Source organism: Lytechinus pictus, chromosome 2, assembly GCF_037042905.1.
Source record: "Lytechinus pictus isolate F3 Inbred chromosome 2, Lp3.0, whole genome shotgun sequence".
NCBI lineage: Eukaryota > Metazoa > Echinodermata > Echinoidea > Temnopleuroida > Toxopneustidae > Lytechinus > Lytechinus pictus.
The window spans coordinates 43,792,384-43,800,633 of record NC_087246.1 but is presented as its reverse complement, the minus strand read 5'-3'; positions in this window follow the sequence as shown (position 1 = coordinate 43,800,633).

Here is an 8,250-nt window from a genome sequence, read left to right as displayed (position 1 = left end):
TGAATGATTATGAATTGTGGACATGACGTCATGGGTGACGTGCATACAAATTTTTGTTGCAATTGCGCGATTAACAGCAAAGATCTGCGGGGGATGTCCCCCCCCCCCTAGGCTACGCAATTTCAAAATAGCCCGGGCTATACATCATCAGGTCAAGAAAAATCAGAAGACCATCCAGATTTAGGCCCGTATTCTGAACTCAGATTTAAAATAAACTCTGGTGTAAAGTTGTGGTTTAGAGCCAATTGGGGCACAAATCCCTAACAGTACACATCCAATCTATTATTATTTACTCCTATGACACCCTAATTGTGCATAATTGTCTGGGAATGATAAATTAATTATTTTGATGTATTTTTCTTCATTATGAAAGCAAAACATTAAACAGAATTTTAAATATTTGGCTCCCCATAATTTTAGCACATTAGACCATGGTCTGAGTTAAACCTGACTTTAGAATACGGGCCAATGTCTACTAAACTAAATATGCAGTGCATTGAGAACATGCACACACCCATACAGTGGAGTCAAAAAATTATCTAGAATTATTTAGAATACGGGCCAATGTCTACTAAACTAAATATGCAGTGCATTGAGAAAATGCACACACCCATACAGTGGAGTCAAAAAATTGTCTGCAACAGAGTGTGATCTGCAGCAATTATGAGGGGAGAAACTCAAATCCTGTGCCTTGATTGAAATCTACATTGTGTTTATTTTTTTTTACATGTATGTCACTTCATGGCCTGTATTCTGTTGTTGGGTTTATCTTAGACCATGGTCTAACACTGTGCTAAATTATAGGAAGCCAAGTATGTCACAACTTTATTTACATTGTATGCATCTCATGTTTACATGTTCATCTAATCTTTTTAATGTGAGACAACTATCTTTATCCTTTCCAGACAGTTAATGATTTGACAGACAAAGGAAGGGATTCCAACTCACGCAAGTTACATTAAGCAGAGATACCAACTTTGGAAATTGGAATCAGGAGGATCTCTGATTAAGACCAAATTTATGTGTGCATAGGCCATAGTGCACACATCTCAAGTGCACAGCGTCCGACCCTTGTGGCCAGCATATAGCTCAGGGGTTCTAGATGCTCTATAATGCAATCTCAACCTTCTTTTGGAGCATCTTAAATTAAACAAGTGGAGTGCCTCTGGCAGTCTCGCCTGCATTAAGCAATTTAATATAGCAGCAGTGCTCACTTTGTAAGGGACTATAAATAATTAGTCACAAAAAACACCATTCATATAATAATATACTACTATGTCATCGACCCTAAATGACATTTGACCTTGATCATGTGACTAAGACTTGCACATGACGGTCAGTGATACTTGATTACTCTTATGCTGAATTTTTATGAACTAGATCCATTAACTTTCAGTCATGATGGTAATCCAACAAATACCCCCAACGTGGCCAAAGTTCATTGACCCTAAATGACCTTTGACCTTGGTCACACGACCCGAAACTCGGGCAAGATGTTCATTAATACTCCATTACGCTTATGCCCAAGTTTCATGAACTACTTTCTAAGTTATGACATTCCAAAAACTTAACCTTGGGTTAATAATTCAATGTTGATTCCCACAACATGGTAATAGTTCATTGACGCTAAATGACCTTGAACCTTGGTCATGTGACCTGAAACTCAGGCAGGATGTTCAGTAATACTTGATTACCCTAATGTCCAAGTTTCATGAATTAGCTCCATACACTTTCTAACTTGTGATGTCATTAAAAAACTTAACCTTAGGTTAAGATTTCAATGTTGACACCGCCATCGTCGGAAAAGCGGCGCCTACATGTATAGTCTTGCTCTGCTATGCAGGCGAGACAAAAATCAAATGAAGTTTCCCTCTCCCATAGAAGACAACATATTTTGTTTATGCCTGCATACAAAATCTAAATAAGTAAAAGGTTTTCTGAGCAGAAAGCGGTGCATTGTGGGTTGGCTTGTCTGGGGCATCTGGAGTATCTTTTTTATTTTTGTTTCACAAAGGCTCTCTACCAACCGCCTTTCCGTTGCTTTCTGTCCCACGGGCCCTTCATCCGATAGTCCCATGCTGCGATGGGTACGTGGCAGTCAACGTACGTTGACCTCTGGACCACTGTGTTTTGAGCTATTTTCTCAGCCAAGTGTCTTGGAAACAAGGCAAAAGTTATATTGTGTCTCGCCCACTTATGAAAATAACCAGAAATATTGTGATTTGCGAGGGCACGCAACAGAATTGTATCGAAACTTCATTGTGAAATGACTGGGATGGAATAACACTTGTCATACGAGTCTTGCACGTAAACTTTAAAGTTGACCTGAAAATGACCTTTGACCTTACCATGTGACCTCCGACTGCAGCATAACATGCAGGTCGCCAAAGTATATTTACCATCCAAGTTTGGTTGAAAAGTGACTTACGGTTGCGGAGTTAGGTGTCATAAGAGTCTTGCATATAAACTTTAACATTGACCTGAAAATGACCTTTGACCTTACCATGTGACCTCCAACTGCAGCATATCATGCAGGTCCCCCAAGCCCATCTACCATCCAAGTTTGGTTAAAAAGTGACTTACGGTTGTGGAGTTAGGTGTCATAACAGTCAGGTCCAGATTTTAAAAAATGTGCTCAGAAAGTCCTTTAGGCATTTTGTGTTAATGCTGACTTTTCAACTGTTTTAAGGTAATTAAAGGGTGCTGAATCCAAAAATGCCGTTTGCCAAACCTGTAACCGACGTCTTCATCTTCAAATCGGCAAAAAACAAAATGGCGGCATTTTGAACGCTTTTTCCCTTATTATATGAATTTTAGGGGTGGTTATATTTCGAAAAATGGATTGTATGCTATGATTATGATACCGAGGGTTTGTAATACGTTATAAACAAAGCATCATTTATAATTTGGTTCACCGGCCATTTTTTAATTTCAAGATGGCTGCCATTGTTTAGAGCACTGGACTGGTGAACCTTTGTTGGATATAATAGTCAAATGTTTCAAAAACTACTTCGGTAGTTAGCAAACTTTTTTAATTGTTAAAATCATATTTAACATAACTGTAACCTTTAATTGACATTTTAATCTCAAGAAGCCTGGTATTTCTATATTTGTGTTTGTAAAAAATGAACCCTTCTAGTTAAACCTTATTGTGATAGAATACACTGACATTCAGTTATACTTTGTGAAATTTGGGTGATTCATTAAAATGTGCAATCCCATCCTTGTGACTCAATCTTTAAAATAGTAAACCTGACATTACAATCTGTATATTGCCTCAAATTGTCATTTTGAAATATAATATCAGTAATAATAAACACCATGTTATCATGATTCAAGTTGGCAGCTAAGCAATTTGATCCTATGCACAACAAAGGTAAAAAATATGCAGTACCGGTAATCTTCATCCAGCTGGGATTATGTGATAAACCAAGTGATACCATGTATAATTATCAGAGAACTTAAGCCTCTAATGAATTTCATGTATTGAAACTTAGACAAAGAAATAGATTCATTGCCAGAGAAAATACTTCTATACATGTACAAAATATTAAAGTTGTCTGCAGTGTTAATTGTAAGTACACAGGATTTGCTCTATCTACATTACCATTGGGATGAAAGCCCGACGTTGATTCCTAAAATCAAAGCTACTCCTTCCCTGTCAAAGATTGCTATCCATCTTCTTTCAGGTATGTATGATTTATTATTTAGTATATACAAATATTTCTAAAACCTATACATTAACAAACCATCACATGAGAACATTAAATTGAACAAAATAGTGAATTAATAAACCTATCATATGTTTACATTAAACACTGTAAATAGAATCTTATCTTTTCCCTAAGAATAATGCTAGTGTATGGTAACAAAGCGATTCATGAATATTGTTAAAATCACCATGTTCACTTGCTACGATTATAAGTTAAATGGTAACTTACAGCAACAAACACAATTGTAAAATAATGATTCTGATTTCTTATTGTTTATTCTCCAGTGCTTGAAATGAGCGACGTTTATCTGAGACCATGGAAGCATTAGCCAACTTAAAGAGGTCCATACCAGTGTCCATGGATTTGTGTATAATATGCCAGGAAGAGAGACCAGACAAGTGTTACAATTCTTCTGAGAAAGGACTGAGCAAATTGTTGGAAGTCACACTTGAACGACAAAAGTTACGTGATGCTAACAATGATGCTGTCGACAGAATTTTGAAGATTCTTAATGGCGACTCCAGAAGCAAGACGAGTTGGCACAAGACCTGCTATGCCACGTACACCAGTAAAGAGACTTAGCAGACTTAAAAGGTCATCCATGAAGACAGGTGATGATGCCCACGGTTCCCGTGACTTTCAATCAGCAGCAATGGTTCCAGAATCACAGCCTTCTCACATGAGGTGACGCAGTAGTATGCAGCCTATCAACTGGGACTTATGTTTGATCTGCCAACAGCAGAATGAAAAGCAAAAGTTGATATCCATAACAAGCATACAAAAGAGTCAAGAAATATTGGATGCTGCAAAGTTTGACCGAGATGTCGGTGTTCGTGTGGCTAATGTAGATGATCTAATTGCAGCACAGGGGAAATACCATCTCTCTTGTTATGTTCAGTTCAAAAGAAGGACATCTCAAACCAAAGAAAAATCTCATTCAGATATTGCAAGGCTATGGTTATGTAAAGAGCTGAAGGACTGTGCAGATAGTGGACACGTATTAGATCTCAAGGAGGTGAGGGAACGCTATTGCATCATTGCCAAAGAATCCAATTTGGATAGCCCGCTATCATTCACAAGTCGAATGGGAACATTCAAGGATAAATTGACATCTAGAATCTCAGAATTCTATGATATAATCGTTCTACGTGACGGCGCACCAGGTGAGCGGGTTTCACTTCTCGTCCCTTTGAAGTTTAACCATATACCAATTTCAAAGCTGATAGAAATGGGCGAAGTAGCAGCATCTGCACTCACCATTCCAACTTACCAACCTAAAGAGAAAGAAGATGACTTCTTGTCTATGGTCCATGTGGCGCTCAGGCTTCGAGGGGACATTCTTTCACATCCAAACTTTACTGGACTCAACATTAGTGAGGAAGAAGCTTCTAAATGTATACCTGATAGTCTATACATGTTTCTTAACCTAATGATAGGGGGTCAGACTCTACTGGAGCAAGATGCAGATGAAAGCAGTGAGGGTGACGATGAGTCCGCTAGACATTCCCGTATACTAAGTATTGCACAAGATATGATTTATACTGTGTCTGGTGACCGAATCCTGACCCCAAAACATATTGGATTGGGTAGCACACTTCATCAATCAACACGATCAAAGGAATTGGTCAAATTGTTTCACAATGCTGGGCATGTAGCGAGCTATGGGGATATTCTTTGACTGGATACAGCTTTGGCTAATAACACACTGCAAAATATGGATGAAAGTGGAGCTGTTATTCCACCCAATCTAGTTAAAGACAGGTTTGTCTTTTACTCTGCTGACAACATAGATATCAATGAAGGTACTTTGGATGGCAAGACCACTTTCCACGCCACTCAGCTTGCTGCTTGGCAGAGAGGACCAGCATTAAGTAATCTGTTAGATAACCTCAATCTGTCTAGTTGTGAAACATTGAAAGTTCCTGATGCCATGAATGATATTATACCTGTACCAACAGACTCTAAGAAAACCAGCACACCTCCTTACAGCAAGAATACTAAACAGGAGTGGTTTAGTGGATCCAATGAAGAATCAACCTCAGTACGGCGTGCTCGAGCTACAGACGATGCATTTATAATGAACAGGCAGTCACAAGAAACAAAACCTTCATGGACAGAGTTCAATCAGAAGCACAGTACTGTCTCCCCAGATCTGAAGTTCTCAAACCAAAAAGTGACAAGGAGACTACGAAAGAATACCGCTTGTGACCACCTTCCATCCCAATCTACCCCCTCTCCGCAAAATCCTGTGTGATAACCACATTTTACACACTTCTGATCGTCTCCAACAGGCCGTTCCCGATACTCCCCTTCTAGCATACCGAATCTCAGGGACCTCATTGTTCGTGCTGAAGTGCCCTCCCTCACTAACCATTCTTCTCCCATACAGCATGGCACCTTCAAATGCACCAGCAACAGGTGCATCATATGTGAAATACACTTTCACGAGGGCGACACTTTCACCAGCAACTCTACCAGCCTGTCTCACCAAATCAAGGGCAACATAACATGCACTACCACTAATGTTGTATATCTCATCACTTGCAGAGTTTGTAGGGTACAATACATAAAGGAAACCAAGACCACACTCAAGAGACGATTCTACGGGCACAGATCCACCGTCAACACAGCAAAGCTGGACACTCCGGTTGGCCGCCATTTTAACCTCCCCAACCACTCCATCACTGACATGATGCTACAGGGCATCGAATCTTTAGGTACCCGTCCTGACTCAGTCCGTACTAGCAGAGAGAAGCTCTGGATGAGACGACTTCGCACCACCCAACCTCGTGGCCTGAACATCCAAGAGGGGAACGACTGATTTTTCTTTCCTATCCACTTTCAATTTATATATACATATCATTTTTCCCCTCAGCTCTTTTGAATAGTTACATTATAGTTTCTTCCTCTACTTTCCTCCCATATCTCATACAAGCTCAGCTCCAATTTTTCCTTCCTTATTCAGGCGATATAATAATTATTATATATATATTTTTTTTTTTTCTCCACTCACCTCTTTTAGATTTACCACATTTGCTAATTTACATGTATACTATGGTTTCTTCATAATACACCCCCTCTCTTCTATATTTGCTTTTACCTTTTTAGGCAATTTGCTTCCTCTTTTTCACATATACAGGTCTTTTTTTTTTTCCTACTGTATAGTCCTATGTTTTTTTCCCGTCACACCTAGCGGATTACAATATCAGTTACACCATATGTGTATTTAAATTTTTTCATATACATTTCTTTTTTGGATATATTTGTATACATATCACTTATAGATACATATTTACACTTACCTTCTTCTCTTAGTTTGTTTAATGCTTTATCATATATACTTATATGTCTTTTGCACATTATCAGTTGTTCCCCATTCTTTTCCTTTTTTCCCCCACTCTTACGCACCAGTTTATTATGCCTTTCTTTGTAACCTGTTTGACCCACCTCTCACTAATTCTCTAGTTATTCACCCCTCTATCACTGTTTTGTTCCAGATCCTGTTTGATGTTGCCTGCCTCATTATCTTAATCCCTCTTGGCCTTACTTACACAGAGCTGCCAACATTGGGATGATAGAATCCAGAAGATTTAGCAGAGGTATGATTTTGTAAGGGAGCGCGCGGCGAAATGTCCCATGGACGGGAATTTTGGGTAGCAAAACAACATTAAGAAACAACATTTGATAGTATCTGACAGCTGTCTAAACCATCAAAACTTTGGCACAGAGATTTAAATGCACATTAGAGAGATTTCATAAATTGTCATTGACTAAAAATATACTTCAAGCTTTAGGCAATACAGTAGCGAGTAGAACATAACATGATTCATAAAAGAAGGCATTCAACATGAATGAAAATACCTTTATTGTCCAGAGGGGGAAGGGGCTGCAGTAGTGGTAGATGAGCTTGCCTGGCCCTGTAAGTGTAAAGACTTATATGTGGCCTGTTTAAAGTCTCTGAGGGCTGAGGGATTCCTGAGAAAATTGCCTTTTTGTTGCAAGGCGTGCACAGCCAGCCAGCGCTAGGCTAACCCAGGGAGCTCCGGCCCGCGAAGCGGGCCGGAGCGCCAGGCCAGCTCTCTCACGAAAGAGAAAATGTTCGAATCCGATCAACCCAAGTGAAAGTAGGCAAGAAAATCTCCACTTTGCTTCTGTTCTTCAGGATTGTCAATAAAATTATTCCTAAAAGTCTTGGTGTAATTATAATAGTAACCCATCGTTGATCCACAGTTTCAGCTCGAATAAAGCCCACACAAGCTTCCGAAAAATGCATCGCAGTGCTCGTGGACTTCCCTTCTCGCTGTCTCGCATAGCCTCCAGCCGCGGCGCAGCCGGCCGGAGACCAGGCAGGGCCGCACCGGGGCGCATCGGGGGGCATGTGCATGGAGTGCCGCTAAAGTGTTTCCATCACACACATTGCAAAACCAGAAGAAAAAAATTGCTTGTTAGACTAGTTCACCAGTCGTTCGGTAAAATTATCTTCATTTACATTGGAAATCAATGTACGATTATACAAAAACTAGTAAAAGCTACTGGG